Source organism: Arvicola amphibius, chromosome 10 (genome assembly GCF_903992535.2).
Source record: "Arvicola amphibius chromosome 10, mArvAmp1.2, whole genome shotgun sequence".
NCBI lineage: Eukaryota > Metazoa > Chordata > Mammalia > Rodentia > Cricetidae > Arvicola > Arvicola amphibius.
In genome coordinates, this window is record NC_052056.1 from 90,859,854 (window position 1) to 90,879,215 (window position 19,362).

The following is a 19,362-nucleotide window of genomic DNA, read 5'->3' on the forward strand; positions in this document are numbered from 1 at the left end:
AGGAGGGATGTGACTATAGCCCTTATTCGGGTCTTCTCACTGAGATGAACCTCCTGTAGGAACTCTTTCACAGACGTGCCTGGAGGCTTGTTTCCCAGGTGATTCTAGAGCCTGTCAAGTTGACGGTATTAGCTGTTATAGGTAGGAAATTCTTGCTGGCTAATAGGACCTCTGTTGTCCATGTCTACGTGTGGTTTTGCAGGCCCCTCCATGGTTTTGGGATGGTTAATCTTGACATCAGCTTGAGTAAACTGAGAGCCACCCAGCTGATTAGTTCAGCGTACCTCTAGGGCTGTCTGTGAGAATGTTTTCAGAGACAAACACATCATGACCGCTCGGCCCTAATCAATCGATGAATCCCTTGATGAATTTGCACTGCAATGGCATTAGCAGAATGGTAGGAAGTAGGAGGAAGTAGGCTTATGGAGGCGTGTCCTTGCCGGGACAACTTCTCTTGCCCTCTTCCTGTATTCTGTCTCTCTATTTCTGGCCGGTAGGATGTGAGCCGTGCCGCTCTTCCACGCCCTCTCCACCACGGTGGATTGACACCCCTGAAACCACAAGCCCAAACCCAGCTATTTTCCACTTTACGTTGTTTACATTGGATATCTGCTCACAGCTACGAGTAAAGTACGCAACAGAGGCTTGCATTTCCCCCCCTCCTTCTACATGTGCACAGAGATTACTCAGGAATCTAGAGAGATGGCTGAATGGGTAAAGTGCTCGCTGGGCAAATATGAGAACCAGAGTTCACTCGCCAAGAACCCATGTAAAAGCCAGATGCAGTAACGTGCTCCTGCCAGCCTAGCAGCCCTCTGGAGAGATGAGAGGTGGAGACAGGTGACTCCCCAAAGGCTCGTGGGACAGGCAGCCTGTACATGCAGTGACGAGCCACAAAAGGCAAGGACCAGCATTTGGGGTTGTCCGCTAGTCTCCATATACAGATCTGCCCGCATTCACACATTCATGTACATGCAGACAGGCAGGCAAGCATACACACACACACACACACACACACACACACACACACACACACACACACACACACACACACACACACACACACACACCAGACCAGGCTGCCTGAGAACACTTTCCAGGTCAGATGACTAGCTGCCTCTTCCCTTTAACTAAATAAAGGACACTATCTTCAAAGGACAAGGAGGCAAGCCCATCTGGTTTCCCTGATGGCAGTGGGCAGGCAAGTTTCAAGTCCCAGACCTTAGCCATGCGGACAGCCAGCACATACCTCCCCAGGATCTACATCTGGCTGCCAAATGTATTTTACTCTGGCCACCCACATACCCTGCATCCAACAGCAGCCATCTTCCCATTCTCCTGGCTGTACAAAGAGAGCAATTGCCACAAGCAGGGCCATTGTTCCTTTGGCATGGGCATCAAAAGCCCAGGCCAGCTCCCCTTTCTCTGTCAGCTGCTATTTACAGGGAAAAGGGAAGAAAAGAGGCAAACCGATGGGTTCCTTGGAAGGAATAATCTGGGGATGTGGGAGGTTTACCACAGCCCTGAGTTAACGCGATTCCTTTAAATTTTTTTTCTGACCTTCGTAGGTCATTTTTTTTTTAAAAAAAATATTGATTTTTATTGAACTCTACATTTTTTCTCTGTTCCTCTCCCTGCCTCTCCCCTCCCCTTCAACCCACTCCCAAGGTCCCCAAGCTCCCAATTTACTCAGGAGATCTTGTTTTTTTCTACTTCCCATGTAGATTAGATCCATGTATGTCTCTCTTAGTGTCCTCATTGTTGTCTAGGTTCTCTGGGATTGTGATTTGTAGGCTGGTTTTCTTTGCTTTATGTTTAAAAACCACTTATGAGAGAGTACATATAATAATTGTCTTTATGGGTCTGTGCTACCTCACTCAAAATGATGTTTTATAGCTCCATCCATTCGCCTGCAAAATTCAAGATGTCGTTATTTTTTTCTGCTGTGTAGTATTCCATTGTGTAAATGTACCACATTTTCCTTATCTATTTTTCAGTTGAGGGACATTTAGGTTGTTTCCAGGTTCTGGCTATGACAAACAAAGCTGCTTTGAACATGGTTGAGCACATGTCCTTGTGACATGATTGAGCATCCTTTGAATATATACCCAAAAGTGGTATTACTGGGTCTTGAGGAAGGTTGTTTCCTAATTTTCTGAGAAACCGCCACACTGACATCCAAAGGAGCTGTACCAGCTTGCACTCCCACCAGCAACGCAGAAGTGTTCCTTTTTTCCCACAACCTCTCCAGCATAAGTTGTCATCAGTGTTTTTGATCTTGGCCATTCTTACAGGTGTAAGATGGAATCCTCAGAGTTAACACAACTCCTTTATTTTTTTTTTAGAAAAAGATTTATTTTAAAGTGTGTGTGTGTGTGTGTGTGTGTGTGTGTGTGTATGTGTGTGCGCATGCACCCTGAGTCCAGAGGTGTCAGAGCGACCCGTCCAGCAGGTCCAGTTATTCAGGGTCTGAAGAGTTTCTACCTGTATGAATCATGGATGAGAGAAAAGAAGGAGACCAAGCAGATTCAGTTGTCAAGGTCTCTGTTTATTAGGGTAATGGTTACAGCTTATATAGCCCTTGAATGAGGAACTTGGCTTGGGGTGAGGGGTAGGGGGTAGCAAAGGTCACCAGTTAGCAAACCCAGTTAGTTTTTTTGTGTAAGCAGAAACATCCGTTAACAAACAGTTCTCAAGATAGTTGGGATGTGGGGCTCTGTGCAAACATCCTTAGGACAATGGTCCCTGCTATCATCTTTAGGACAATGGTCCCTGACATCAGAGCCTCTGGAACTAAGTTAAAGGTGAGTGTGAGCTAGCTGGCATGGGTGCTAGCATCTATCCTCGGGTCCTCTGAAAGAGCTGTTTGCACACTTAACCTCTGCGTCATCTCTCCAACCATGGCGTGCTTCTAATAACAGTTTGTAATGCTGCCAACCATGGTGAACTCTACAACCAGTTCCAGAATATCATGGTGCCTGCTTCTACTGGGAGTCTTTTCCTCATATAGAGCTGCTGGGAACCGACTTGTTTCTGCCTGCCTATACATGCAGATTAAAGTTTTGGGGGTAGGGTGGGGAGCAGGTTCTTCCACTGACCTTAACTTTTTCTCTCTGCAGATGTGTTAAAACTACCTCATCTTATCTTCAGGAATTCTCCAAATCCTCTTTTGCAAAGTCCCAGGCATGTTTCTCCTAACCCCGGATGTATCTCATGCTACCAATAGGGTTATACTCTCAAAACTTTCATGGCTGATAGAGAAATAACTTGGCAGTCAAGAGCCCTTGCTGCTCTTACAATGACCCAAGTTCAGTTTATAGTTTTTACTTAGGGTGGCTGTAACTAGTTCCAAGGATCCAACACTCTCTTCTGACCTCTGTGGACACACGCACACAAGCACGCATGCATGCACACACACAAACACACACACACATGCACACACAAATGCATGCATACACACATGCATAAGTAAAATGCTTAATTTAAAAGAAAAAAAAAGAACCCTTTCAAGCATCAGTCAGATGTGGTGGCACATGCTGTTAAACCCAGCACTCTAGAGGTTAAAGGAAGAAGATCATGAGTTCCAAGCCAGCCTGGGCTGCATAAAGAGATCATGCCTCAAAACAAAACAAACCAACCAATCCCCAATTAAACACTATAGACATCTGCACCCAGTAACATTATTATGCTTGGAGTTGTCCAGGTTGGTCTATGGAAAGCTGGTTTCTTTACCTGTGTAGTGTAAATATGCTAAAATCCATCAACCCAGCTGTCAGGGGTTTCACTGTAACCTAGTAAGCATTCTTAGGCAGGAGTGCTTTACCACTGACTTTAAAACATGCGAATGTGTTTGTGTATTCATGTGTGTAATGTATGCACTTGTGTGTGGGTGCACACTACCCTGTGCAGAGACCAGAGGAGGATGTTGGGTGTTCTGTTCTTATTCCGTTGAGACAGGGTAGCTTGCTGATCCTGAGCTAGAGTGGAGGTCAGCAAACTCCAGAAATGGGGCTATAGGTACACAGGTAGTCATGCCCTGTTCTTTATGTAGATGTTGGCATTTTGAACTCAAGTCCTTCTGCTTGCAAAGCAAGTGCTTTTACCCATTGAGCCACATCCTGGGGCCCACTGCTGTTTTTTAGGATTGCTGGTGGGACATCGTAACAAAACAGGTGAACTTTCATCTGCTTCTAAGACAACACTTTCAGGAATTATTTCTGTGGTTTATCATTTTTGGTCTTTATTTTTTAAAATTTACTATTATGTATCATTACATATAATAATGGGTTTCATTACAACATTTCTATACATGTGTATGATTATTTTGATCTTATTCATCCCCATTAATTACCCTGTCATGTCCTTCTCCCACTCCCGCTGATTCCTTTCCTCTTCCTAACTAGTCACCCTTCTATTTTCATGGGGATTTTTTTTAAGTGCATTAATTGTTATCTACTTTCGTGTGTGTGTGTGTGTGTGTGTGTGTGTGTGTGTGTGTCCCAGCGATTTTTTACTAAAGTCGTTTGCAGGAGCATAGGTGAGGTGTTAATAGAGGAACGTGGATAACTTACCAGGGGATACAACACTGAAGATACAAAGAAATCAGCCTATTTCTTTGGTGTTTCAAGAAAGGATTTCTCTGTGCAGCCTTGAGTGTCCTACAACTCACTCTGTAGACCAGGCTAACAAGAGATCGGCTTGCGTCTGCCTCCTGAGTGCTGAGATTAAAGGCATGCACCACCACACCCAGGTTAGCCTATTTCTTTTTAAGATTTCTTTTAGTGGGGCTGGAGAGATAGATCAGCCACCAAAGGTTAGGCTCACAACAACAACAACAACAAAAAAGATTTAGTGTGTGTGTGTGTGTGTGTGTGTGTGTGTGTGTGTGTGTGTGAGCAAGCAGGCACACGGAGGTCAAGGACAACTTTGAAGAAGTGGGGTCTGTCTTGTTTTTGCCACTGCATTGTGTATTTGAGCTTCTGGCTGATTCTTCTGTCTCTTAAAGCTCCAGGACCTTCAGCAGTTAGTGGTGAGATGTCTGAAGGGGTTGCTGAGAACTGACCTTGCCTGCTCTGGAAGCACAGCAAGTGTTAGCACCTGCCGGGCCGTCTCTTCAGCCCTCTCCATCATTTTCGGGTCTATTTCCTAGTGTGGTCCTGAGATCCTCCAGCACGATTCCTGCTCTCAGCTTCATGATATCCTGGACTTTTTGTATCTTTTCTCTCTTTCTCAAACCAAGTCTGGTTTCCCTTGGCTCTTGGATTACACAGTTTCCATCCCTTCTAGAGGAAAACAAAACAGCAAAACCCTCAGAAAATCTTCCCCAAGATCTGTTCTTATGGCTTAGCTTCTCTTGACAAGCATTTCTGCTGATGGTCCTAGAGCTTTAAGAAAAGCGGAGAAGAAATGCATGGCAAGGAATAGGTCACTCAATAAAGTGTTTGCATTGCTAGTGTAAGGGCAGAGTCTGAACCCCAGCAGGTGTGGTGGTGCTATGTTTGGAATCCCTGCACTGGAATGGAGAGAGAGGCAGATTCCTGGGATTGCCAGCCAGTCTAGTTTAAATGGTGAACCACAGACCAGTGAGAGATCTTGACACAGAAATTGAGGCAGAGCCTGCAAGGTAGTTAGGTGGGAAAGTGTGGTAGTTTGAATGTAATTGGTCCCATAATCTCACAGGGAGGGGCACTATTAGGAGGTGTGGCTTTGTTAGAAGAAGTGTGTCACTGTGGAGGTGGGCTTTGAGGTTTCCTTCCAATGGCCCAGTGTCTTAGTTAATTACCTATTGCCTGTAAGATGTAGGCTTCTCATCTCGTCTCCAGCACCTTGTCTGCCTGCATGCCGCCATGTCCCACCATGAATACACTGGACTGAACCTCTGAACTGTAAGCTGCCATTCCAGTTAAACGTTTTCCTTTATAAGAGTTGCCATGGTCATGGTGTCTCTTCACAGTAACTGGAACTCATAACTAAGACAGTAGGGATGCTCACTGTGCAAGCGGAACTCTAAGACAGTAAGGATGCTCACTGTGCAAGCCTAGTGACTTAGGTTTGACTCCCTGAACCCATGTAAAGGTAGAAGGAGAGAAATTACTCCATATGTCAATGACATGTGTGCCCCTTTCACATTTTTTGTGTGTGTGTACATGCACATACATGCATATACTTAAACTGTGCAGAACAGGAAGCAAAATGAGCAGTTCTTCCTGAGGTTGACTTCTGGTTTTCACAGTCCTGTGCACCACCAGACTGATATACCCCCTAGATACACACCCATTCTCATATACCAGGGAGAGAGAGTCAGATAGATGGACAGATGGACAGAGAGACAGAGATAGAGAGATGATAGATAGATAGATGATAGATAGGTAGATAGATAGATAGATAGAAGATAGATAGATAATAGATAGATAGAAGATAGATAGATAGGTAGATAGATAGATAATAGATAGATAGATAGATAGATAGATGATAGATAGATAATAGATAGATAGATAGATAGGTAGATAGATAGATAATAGATAGATAGATAGATAGATAGATAGATAGATAGATAGATAGATAGATGACAGACAGATGATAGAAGAGGCTAGAGTTTTCTGTGACTCTGCCCCACCCCACATAAGCATGAATGCAGAGAAAGTGCTCAGCGGTTGAGCGGTTTACTGAAGAGAAGAAGGCAGGCATTAAAATGGAATTTGGTAGACGGAGTATAGGGCCAGGCTTACATAAGATCCTTCTAACAGTACAAGTAGCTTGTCTCTCACAGGACAGAAACACGGTGGCTCTGAGCTGAGGTAGGTCAGGAAGCCTAATACATTTGATGTTTCCCTTCACCTGACCGTGATCCTCAGGAGTATTCAGTGCTCTCCCCACCCCCTCACACACACTCAGAGAATACCCCAGCACTTCGGTTTCTGAAAAGATTCGGCGATGATCTATTTTAGGTGCTGCTAAGCAATTTAAATAGGAGGCTACCGAGTTGTTGCTTCTTTTTCTACATTTTTTCCTTTTTCCTTTTCTTTTGGAAGATGGGGGGGAGACAGGACCTCATGAAGCCTGGCCTTGAACTTGCTATATGGTCAAGGATGGCCTTGAATTCCTTAACCTCCTGCCTATATCTCTTAAGTGCTGGACTATAGGTATATGGTACCATGTCAGGTTTGTGTGGTGCAGGGATGAAGCTTGGGCCTTTGTGTACATCAGGCAAGCACTCTACTAATTATGTAGATTATTATTAATCAGGGTCTCACCCCCAGACCCTGATTGCCATTTTCTAGCTTCTTACCCTGCCTCTCTCTGAAATTGTATTCCTTATTAGTGTTTAATAATTTCTTAAATTTCATTTGGAACCCATGGCGGCCTGGAAATTGCTAGGTAGCCCATGAGGACCTTAAACTCTTCATCCACCTGCCTCAACTGCCTAAGTCCTGGGATCATTCATAGATGTCCATAACCATGTCTGGCTAAGAATCTACTTCTCGGATTTAAGGTTCTTACAGCTGCCCCTCGTTTCTAGAGTTACATAGTCTGGCAGAGATATACTGTGAACCCCAGTGTCATTTAAACTTTCTGCGAGCTGTGTGACTTGTTAGCATCCTTAACTTCTGAGTGCGAATGGAGACGGGCAGTGGTGGGGAGGAAGACTAAAATTCCCAGGGGCGGTAGCTTTTGACTCTGCTGAAAATAGCAAGCTCATGCCACAAAGGTGATCGTTCCTTACTTCGTAAAGATAGCACTGAGACAGGACACAGATGGCTTGACCTTAACACATCAATTACAAGAGCGTGTGACCTGGGGTAGATCACTTGGGTCCAGGATAGGCCTTTGATTAGTCGACAGTGCCTGCTGGAGCTAAGCAGAGGGAAGGATGCCAAGGCTCAGTCTGAGCTTCTTGGCAAAGAAGTACCTTGCTTGACTAGTCATGTCTGCCCTGGGCACTGCTAGGAGGATTGAACTGAACATTCGGATTTGTTCTGAGACACGGTTTTCTTCTTATTCAAAGGGAGATAAAAATAACAAATCTGTCAGACTAACTGGGACACTGTGAAACTCAAATGGAGGAGGAGGCTGAGAAAATACTTTTAAAAATTCTAGCAACATGCCAGGCAGCGGTGGCACAGACCTTTAATCCCAGCATTTGGGAGGCAGAGGCAGGTGGATCTCCGAGTTTGAGGCCAGCCTGGTATACAGAGTGGACCAGGGCTACACAGAGAAACCCTGTCTCTAAAAACAGCCAAACAAAACACAATAGAACAACATACTAAGGCATGGTTTCTTTATTGGCTTGTGGATGGATGAATGAACCGATGTGTGTGTGTGTGTGTGTGTGTGTGTGTGTGTGTGTGTGTATGAATATGTGCCTAACTGAGTTTACGTATTTTCTATTTGTTTTTAGTTTTAATTTAAACTTGTTCTAGTAAACCTTAATTTTTCAACTTAACCCAGTCTAGAGTCATATAAGAGACACCTCAGTTGAAGGATTGTGTGCATGCCTGTGCAGAATTGTCTTAGTTGATAATTGATGTGTGGGGGCACAGGCCACTTTGAACAGGTGGTCCTGGGCTATAAAAAAAAAAAAGCTAGGTAATATCTGGCAGTGGTGGCGCACACCTTTAATCCCAGCACTTGGAAGGCAGAGGCAGGTGGATCTCTGAGAGTTTGAGGCCAGCCTGGTCTACAGAACGAGTTTCAGAACAGCCAAGGTTATACACAGAAACCCTGTCTCAAAAAACAAAATCTGATTTTCTTTTAGATTTTTTTTTTTTTTTGAGGAGGTAATTACAAGGGCAGGGCAGATTCGAGAGGACAGAGGGCGAGATAAGTGGGATCGGAATTCATCATGCAAAATCCATAAAAAAATGGATAAAAGTTAAAAAAAAAGCTAGCTAAGCACGAGCCTTGGAGACAAGCAGTAAGCAGCTTTCCTCTATAGTTTCTGCTTCAAGTTTCCTGTCTTAAATTCCTGCCCAAATTTCCTTCAGTGATGAACAACAATTGGGAAGTGTAAACCAAATACATCCTTTCCTCCCCTAAGTTGCCTTTGGTCAGAGTGTTTCATCAAAGCAACATAAAGGAAGCCTGGGCAAATCTTAAAGGCATTTATTTATATTTTATGCGCTGTGTATGTGTGTTTCCGTGCTGACATATGTGTGAATACATGCATGTATGGAAGCCTGAGAACAATTCCCTGTGAGGTAGGGTCTCTCATTAGACCGAGAACTACTGAATTAGGTTAAGCTGGCTCCACTTCCCACAGCACTGGGATTACAAGGACGTACTACCACCCCAGGCATCTTGGTGTGTGATCTGGAGACTGAACGTGGGTCCTTGTGCTTAAAAGTCAAATATTTTACCAACAGAGCTACCTCCCAGCCACTTATTTATTTATTTATTTATTTACTGTTAATTATTTATTGTCAGAGTCTCGCTATGTGAATCAGGAGGACCCGGAATGTGTGATCTCAGGTCCCCATGCTTGCAAGTCAAGCTCTCTTCTAACTTAGCCACCTCCCAAGCCCTATTGGCGCTCCCCATCTTCAATAGACCTCTTGTGGTCTCACCAGATGTACTTCCTGTCTCTACCTGGGTGTCTTTTGCCGCTTCTCCCTTCTCTGCAAAGGCTCAGCCCACCGCAGAGAATCTGCCATTATTGATTCAGGAAAAGGCTTTGATTCTGCACGCCAGAAGCTGTTCCTCATGAAACTATGACAACTTGGTATTAGCTGCAAATCAATGGACTTTTTAAATGCAGTTGAAGCAACAAAACTGGCCCCGCTGCTAAACCTCGATAAGCCCACCCTGGAACAGCCAAACCTTTATCTTAACAGCCATGTGATCTCCTCTGCTTTGACAGCCCCTTAGCTGCATTGATAAGGATTATACATCTTATAAGGAGCTCTTACCCGCTCGGGAAACATTTCTAAAGTGGATGCAGGAGAGAAAAGGGAGTCTCTTTGAAGGGGAGGCTGGGATAGACAGGTCAGCGTTCTCAAAGAAACCCATTCTCAGCCTCCCTCCTTTTCATACCAGTTGTACTTCAGGGACAGAACAGAAAATGGGAACGTGTCAAGGAAGAGTTTAAGCTGTGATGGAGTGCTCTTGGCATGATTCCCTGGAGAGCGTATTCAGATCTTCATTCCACGAAGTTGTTCTGTGGAGCCAGCCTCCTTTGCTTTGCTGAGAAGGAGAAGGAGGAGGAGGAGGAGGAGGAGGAGGAGGAGGAGGAAGAGGAGGAGGAGGAAGACGAGGTCAATGATGAGGACGAGGAGGTTAAAATCAATCTCTGTCTCTGTCTCTGTCTCTGTCTCTCTCTCTCTCTCTCTCTCTCTCTCTCTCTCTCTCTGTGTGTGTGTGTGTGTGCTGGAGTATGTGTGCCACAGCACATGTATGGTTAGAGGACAACATCAAGTGTCAGTTCTCACCTCCCTTCTCGTTGAGGCAGAAGTGTTTTTGGTTCCTTGATGTGTAGCCTACCCTGCCTGCTTCAGGGAGTCTCCTGCCTCTGCCCCGCATCTCACTGTTGGAGCGCTCTGTTTAGACTTGTGCTTCTGCTTCCCACTTTGCTGTGATTTGTGTGGTTCCAAACTCAGAACCAAAGGTTCCCGTGCTTGCATTGGCAATGTTTTATCTGCTGAGCCATCTTTACAACTTTCTTGCATACTCTTAAAAAACTGTATTATTTATTTATGTGTGTGTGTGTGCACGCACGTACATGCATGTACGCACACACATGCACACATCAGATGATAACTTATAGGAGTTGGTTCTCTTTTTCCACCATGTAGGTCCGGGGGTTTGAATTCAGGTAGTCAGTCTTGGCAGCCAGCACCTTTACCTGCTGAATCATCTCACCTGCCCGTGCTTGGCTTTCCTTGATGAAAGTATATAACTGGATCACTTAGGTATCTGGAGTTGGCCTGCATAGTTATGACCCTTCATTTACATAGGCTATTTTTATCTGGCTATAAATGAGTTTGGTGTAACTTGTAATGGCAAGGAGGACAGCTGTCCTGACAACATCCTTGAATCCAAAGATATCCTTGGACTGATACTGATCATCTTATATTTGGTCAATTAGCAGAAGAGATGTCCTGCTGGACCTTAGTTTCTTCTTCTTCTTCTTCTTCTTCTTCTTCTTCTTCTTCTTCTTCTTCTTCTTCTTCTTCTTCTTCTTCTTCTTCTTCTTCTTCTTCTTCTTCTTCTTCTCCTTCTCCTTCTCCTTCTCCTTCTCCTTCTCCTCCTTCTCCTCCTCCTCCTCCTCCTCCTCCTCCTCCTCCTCCTCCTCCTCCTCCTCCTCCTCCTCCTTCTTCTCCCCCTCTTCCTCCTCCTCCTTCTTATTCTACATCATCATCATTTTGGAGACAGGGTCTCATTTAACCAAGGCTAACATAAGATGACATTGAATGTCTTGATCCTCCTGCTTGTACTTCCCTAGTGCTAGGGATAGAGGTATGCACAGCCATGCCCACTTTATGTAGTACTGGGGGTGGAACCCAGGGCTCTGTGAGTGTTAAGTAAGCACTCAATCAACTGAGCTGCAGTCCCAACCTCCTTGGTAACTGCTTGCTAAGTTGATCCTCTGCTTCTTCAGAGGATCATAACTTCCTTTTATTTTCTTTCTGTGCCACTCTCCCCTTGTCCCTTGTTTATTCCCTTCTCCCTCCCTGCGTCTTCCCTGTCCTCCTCTTCCTGCCTCTTTATGCTGGATTGCACTGTGCCCCATTTCACATCTTCTCTCCTTTCACCTGGGCTGTTGCTGTGGTAACCAGCTCTGTGGCAGGTGAAACTGGAGAACCCCTGGCTCAGCTGGCCTCCTAGCTCTCACTTTCTGTCCTGGGCTTCTCTGGGCTCATAACTTCGGGATGCCTTCAAAACCTCTGCCACTCAGGCTCAAGCCTCTTGAAAGAGAGCTGTGTATTGAGATCTCAGGGCACAACTTTGTCCATGTGGAAAGGGGACGAGTACTGTGTTATTCATGGATTTTCCTTTTAGCCAGCTTTCCTGTGGCAACGCTTTGTCTTCCTCCTCCTTCTCCACTACTCCTTTTATTCTTCCTCCTCCTTTTTCCCTTCCTCCTCTGCCCTCCCCCCCACTTTGTGTCGGGGTCTCACTGTGCAGCCCAGGCTGACCTCAAAGTCTTGATTCTTCTGTCTCTACCTACTGAGTGCCTGGACCACAGACGTGCACCGTGGCAATGCACATCTCACACCTAGCTCTTATTGTGTTGATAGATTTTAACTTCTTTGCTTAAATCCTCCTCTCAGCTTTCCCAGCCTCCCTGCCATTAGTAGGTGGAGAAGGGGAGGTATTGCACACACACATTAAATCTTGGTTTTGTCATTTATGAATGCATTTATTTTAAATGCTTGAAAGCAAGCTATGTACACACAATATTTGATGTCATGCTTTTTATTCTTAATATTGTATAACATGCATTTTTCCATTCCATTAAAAATTCTTCACCATGTACATTAAAAAAATCAGCTGAATAGTCCATTTATCTATCTCTCTTTCTCTCTCTCTCTTGTGTGTGTGTGTGTGTGTGTGTGTGTGTGTGTGGTGTATGCCGTGTGTGGGTGCATGTACCTATGTGTATGCATGAGGGCCCCAGAGGAACATATCTGGAGCTCTGTTCTGTCGCTTTCCACTTCATCCCTGAATCTGGAACTAGGTTTGTGTCCAAGCAAGCTCCGGTGACCCTTCTGTCTATGTGCCCCCATGGGGCTGGGATTATAGGTGTGTGTATAACTAACCCTGATTCTTTACACGGACGCTGAGGATCGGAAACTCAGTTCTTCCAGCTTGTACAGCTGTGCTCCTACCCACTGAGCTGTGTCACCAACCCTCCCCTTGTTGTTTTGATGACAGGCACTTCATGTGGGCCCCCTGCTGGTCTCCAGTGCGTGCCTGAAAAGCCCCTTCTGAAGCCTCTTTGGAAGAACATAGCCTCCTGATAAGCCTACCAGGGTAAGCTAGCTAAAAATCTCACCTCCGAAAGACAGAGAGTTTTATGTTGATGGATGGAGCTCTGCCGTGTTGTCCACTTGAACACTGACAGATTCCCACCCAAATCAATCATGTCTTTTTTTGGCATTGTTGAATTTGATCTGCTCTGTTTGACAGCCATTAGCCAACAGTTGAAACTGGGGCTTAAGGTGTTTCATGTTGGAAAGCGTCTCCTATAGTGAACTCATCCATCTTTCTATTAATGCTGGTGGGAGGGCAGTCATCTCACGCATCTAAATGTAGCCTAGTTGGTAGAGTGCTCACCTAGCATGCACAAAGCCCTGGGTTCAATCCCCATCATGACATAAACTGGCCATAGTGGTACATACCTGAAATCACAGTTCTTGGGAAGTGGAAGCAGGAGAATTGCAAGTTCAAGTCCATCCTCAGCTACATAACGACTTTGGAGTCACGCTGGGCTACAGGAGAGCCTATCTTAAATAAATAGATCAGAATTAATTTACCTCACATGTAAAAGTCAAGATGTGGTAGGTCTCAGAAATCCTGGCTTCATTCTGTTTAAAAAATGGAATTTTTTATCATTCTTAAGATCCTTCCTAGCCTCCCTGGTTCTGCCGGGGTGTAAGGATTCTGGTTTTAGGTGATGTAATCATCTGTGTTCTTGTTAAGATGGCAAGCAAGACAGTCTTGGTGCACAGAATCAAAGGCTGATGGTGGATTGTAGACATATAAGGTCTTATTAGCAAGTAACTGCTGAAGGAAACGCCTCACACCCAACCAAGCGGAGTGTAAGCTTGTACTTGTGTGTAAATGGCACTTGTAGCTGTATAGCTCTTTGGAGGAGATGCTTGCACTAGAGGATCAGGGCCCTGGCTCCATGAGAAGCAGGATGATGACAAGTCTGAGACCAAATCCAATATGTTAATGTGCCTGTAGTCTTTGGAGGATGACAAGAACTTCTTTATTTATAGCAGCTCAATTTATTATGATTATTGACACATATATATATATATATAAAGTAATGTATTTCACTGTGATATCAACATGCATATTATATATAATATATACACAGATATGTATATATTATATATAATCTCCATGTAGATATCACAGTGAAATACATTACTTTGTACATAATATATATACACAGATATATTTATATGGTATGATACACATACACACACACATATATGTCATGGTTTGATCAAATCCTGCTCCTCTTCTGTCTTCTTTTTGTCTCTATTCCTTCCCTAATAGTCCTTGTTCTATTCAGTAATCTTTTGGTAGTAATGGTGTTTTGGGGGTACAGAGTCTGACTGTGTACCCCAGGCTGACTTGGAACTTAAGATCTTCCTATCTCAGCCCACTGAGTGTTGGAATTCTAGGCATACACAGCCATTCCTAGCTATCAAGTTCTTTTCTGCTTATGAGACAGGGTCTCATTCGCCTCAGATTCTCTAGGAGCAAAGGACGACCTTGAACTTCTGACCCTCCTGCCTTTTCCTCCCTAGGGCTGAGATTACAGATGTGTGCCACCACGCCCAGGTCATATGTTGCTGGGGGTGTAACCCTGGGCTTTTTTGCATACTAGGGAGCACTCTCCCAACTGAGTTCCATTTTCGGCTGAAAATGAAATAAGCACCACTCTGTGTTCTACCTAAGGCCTCTATGATTTGAAGAACTGCTTTGTGTAGCATTTTGGTAAAGGTTGGGGATTTGTCTTACAGATAATGACATGTGTTGTAAGGCATTTCCTACACCTTAGAGGATTTGGAAGGGATTTCTGAAACCTGGAGAGACTATCTTTGTGCTATAAAAACTCAGTAGACCAACTGTCTGAGTTGGCACTAGTCATTGTTTTATAATTCCTCGCAGAAGTCATGTGACAGGGAGGTCTGCTACTAAACTCATTGATCCCAAGTCTACTTCTATGAAAAGTCAAACGTGGGGGACAGAGAATTGGCTCGGTGGGCAAAAGCACTTGCTGACAAGCCTGGTGACCCTTGGGACCCATATGGTGGAAGGAGAAACTTATTCCTTCAAGGTGTCCTGGGCCCTCCACATGTATAGTTTGGCAAGTACATTACCACCCTCCACCTCCACTCCCACCCCTGCCAAATAAATAAGCAATAATTTAAAAAAACACAATATTTACCAAAAGAAATTTTAGCTTTTTCTGTGTCCATTTATGATACTATCTGCATACACATCCTCGGTATTCAAATGAAAAGGCCAGGTGACCATTCTCAATGCGTAGATGTGTTGATGAATAATAGGGTTATGTCGCATCTGCCACTAATGCAATAGTTATGATTTTCTTTTCTTTGAATCATTTTTAACCGTTGGGCCCAGAAGTTTATGAAAACTTAAAACTTTAAAACTTTATTTTGAAGGCAGAGTATTAATATCATATGCTACCATACCTACTTTGTGGGCTGCTGGGATCAAACCCAAGAGTTTGCGTATGCTAGGCAAGTGCTCTCCCAACTGAGCTTCATCCACAGTCCATAGGTAGCTCGTTTATTGGTAAACTTTAATGGAGGGATGGGTCATACATACATGCATGAGCTGGGGGCAGGAGGTGGGAGATTCCAGGAATGGGTTGGGATGATTCTTTAGAATAGGGTCTACTTGTTTTTCTGTCCTTATATGGAATTTCAAGATGTATCATGGCATCAAATGCATGATGGAAGTAGCCAAATTTACAAGGCTAATGACATAATGTGATGTGGGAGAGTCTTCTGTTTGAGTTGATTTCATTCGTTAATACAGAAACTGCCTGGCCCATTTGATTGGCCAGCCCTTAGGTGGGCGGAGTAGACAGAACAGAATGCTGGGAAGGAAGTTAATAAATCGCCATGCCTCGCCTGTCTGGGGCAGATTGCCATGCCTCTCCTCAGAGAGAGAGAGGCCATGAAGTCAGCCACCAGGTCAGACGTGCTGAATCTTTCTCGGTAAGATACCACTTTGTGGTGTTACACAGATTATTAGATATGGGTTAGTCAAGATGTGAGTAAGAGGCTGAAACTAATGGGCCAGGCAGTGTTTAAAAGAATACAATTTGTGTGTTGTTATTTAGGGTGTAAAGCTAACCATGTGGGAGCTGGGCAGGATGAAAAGCAGGCCGGCCCGCAGCTCCTCACTACAATAATGTCACCATTATAATGAAGCAAAGGATAGTCAACTGCCATCTTGCCCAACCATATTCATCCCTGTTGGTTTTGGGTGGTGTTTACTGTTTGAATATGATGTCTAGTGTCCTGATGGAATCAACCATGTCCTCCCTTTTCTTCCTTTCTTTGCTTTGTGGGGAAGGGGTGGACAAGGTTTCCTGTAGCCAGAAACTTTACACTTGCTAAGTAGACAAGTGTCTTAGATACTGGTCTGCTGCTGCACTAAATACTGTGACCAAGGCAACTTAGAAAGTTTGCTTGGGTCTTAGGATTTCAGAAGGTTAGAATCCATGGTCATCATAGTGGGGAGTATGGCAACAGGTTGTTAGGTATGACACTGAAGCAGTAGCTGAGAGCTCACATCTTGAGACGTAACTACCAGGCTAGTGAGAGTCTTTTAAAGTATAGAAGCCAACCCCCAGTGACACACCTCCTCCAGCGAGGCCACACTTCCTAATCCTTCACAAACAGTTCCACCAATTGGGGATCAAGTGTTCGAATATATGAGCCTTTGGGGTCCAGTCTCATTCAAACCACCATACCAAGGATGACCTGGAAGTCCTGGCCTTCCTGCCTCCACCTCCTGAGTGTTGGAATGGTAACCACATCCAACCTCATCACCACACCTGGCTTGTAATAGCCTTTTACTGATTTACTTCTTAAAGGTACCTAGAATATGGAATTCTCAGGATTGGAAGATGAAGCTCTCTGATTGCCTTTTAAGAAATGCGTTCCCTAAAGGAAATGTATGTTATTGATCTGGCTAACTATGAATCATATTACATTGAGAGCACCACTTAGCTAACTTTCAGGGAATTGGAAATAGCTCAATAATTCCCCACCAGACTACAATGTGGTTACACAAGCTCAAGTCAATAAATGCAAAGAAGGGGTTGGACCGAGGGTTCAGTGGTTAGGAGTGCCTACTGCTCTGGCAAAGAACTCTTTTGGTTCCCAGCACACTCATCGAGTGTTCACTGTAGTCCAGCTCCAGGGGCCCAAACACCCTCTTCTGACCTCTGCAGGTCCTGCATTCATATGTATGCACACACACACATACTCATGCACACACACACACATACACAATTAAAAATAAATGCAAGCCAGATTAAATTCATATTTTATTATGTTTTATTTTGTGTGTGTTTGTGACAGTGAGAGGGAGTCAGAGGAGAGAGAGAGAGAGAGAGAGAGAGAGAGAGAGAGAGAGAGAGAGAGAGAGAGAGAGAAGAGAGATGGAGACAGAAAGACAGGGACAGATAGAAAGCATGCCTGTGACGATCAAAAGACAATTTGGGGAATCAGTTTTCTTCTCCTACCACGTGGGTTCTAGGGACTGAACTCAGATGATGGAACACAGAAGCAAGACTTTTCCCTCTGTGCCATCTCACCAGAAAGCAACTTAGGGGAGAAAGTGTCCGTTATTTGGGGGAACTACAGGTAGTGGATACATGAAGCAGCCAGTCATATACACAATCAAGAGCAGAGGGAAATCAGTGCATCGTGTCCACTTGCCTCCTTGTGCGCGTTCAACTCCTGCACTTTCGTGCAGTACAGGGTCCCTTTCCTAGCTAGGTGCTGCCCACCGTGGCCTGGGTCTTCCCACATCATTTGACTTCATTAAAGCAGTCCCCCGCAGACATTCCCACAGGTCAACCCAATGTAAACAAGCCCTCCCCAAGAGTCTCTTCTCAGGCTTAGGTTGTGCCAAGTTGCCAATTAAAGCTAACCATGACAAATACCCAAAGTGTTCTAGTTGTCTCCCAAAGCTAGCGCCTTTATCATGTGGTTTATGCTCTGGGGTCTTGTGTGAAGGCAATTTGAGTTATCTTAAAAGAACTCTGTGTATGCATGTGGGAGTGTGCGTGTGGATGAACATGTGTGCATATGAGTTTGGGTGCAAGAGAGAACACGTGGAAGGCAGAGGGTAATTCTGCTCAAGGATGCTCAAGGAGTCATGCACTATTTTCTGAGACAGGGTCACTCTCTAGGATCTGGAGTTGTCTGAGTTGGCCAGTCTGATTGGCCAGTGATTCCCTAGGGACCCTCCTGTGTCCATCTCTCCTATGCTAGGATTACAAGTACAGCCTGCCCTAACAGTCAGACTTTTAAAACACGGGTTCTGAAGGTCATATTCGGATTCCCTACACTTGTAAGGTGAGTGTTTTGCTAACTGAGCTATCTCCCCAGTACTTGACATAGAAGATCTTTAAGAACATTTTGCCACCTGACTCACCCCAGCCCTGAGGTACAGAGACTATCATAGAAGAGGGGGCAGAAAGATTGTATGGGGAGGACTAAAGAGAAACAGTGCCTTCTGGACATTATAGGACGGTTGCACTCATAACCTGGGTGAAGCTGTGGTTGCCTGCAGAAGACCTGGGCAAGGTTAAGCCTGTGGATATTCTAGCAGAGGGTGGGAAGGGGGTTCATTAGACCCTACCCCTAACTAGGAGCTATGGACAGTTGATGGCTTCTGGGGGTGGAGAGTCAGTTTTCTTTAAGTGCATGACCCGTACCCAGGAGTATGTTTGGGCAGCACAAACTGGAGTTGATTGGTTATTGAAAAACATAAGGGAGAGAAAATCTGGAGCAGCAAGAAGGTGGGGTGGAACTAGACAAAGGAAGGAAGAGGAGTTGGAGTTAGGGTGACTATTATTAAAAATATGTTATATGAAATTCCCAAATAATTAGTAAAATCATTTATCTAAAAGAAGAACATTTTGCCTCTTGGGGCTGGAGAGACGGCTCTGCACTTTTTTTCCCAGAACCTGTTCCCGGTTACAGGTGGCTCACAGTGCTCTGCAACTCCAGCTCTGGGGGATCTGACACTCTGATCCAGCTGCGTAGGTAGGCACCTGCCCTCACAAACACCCGTTTCCATCCCTACATAAACACATGGGGGAGAAAAGTCATTCTTTTTAGAAAGAACATATTCTCCTTTTTGTGTCAGTGGGAAAACGAGGCTTTGTAGTTGAGTCTTCATCAAATAAATCAGGGTATTGAGTTGTAAATCCTTTTATTTCTATGTGATTGCTGCTCCCCAGCATGGATTTAGCCATTGCTGCGTTATGGAGTTGGCTCTTAAGGTTCTGCTCTTTGTTAGAAAGGGAACGGCATGAAACCAGTTTCTGCACTGTATGGTTTCTGTGGCTTGTATTAATGTAGACAACACAGTCATCATAAAGAGGAAAAATAACCCGTGGAAGATAAAGCTAAA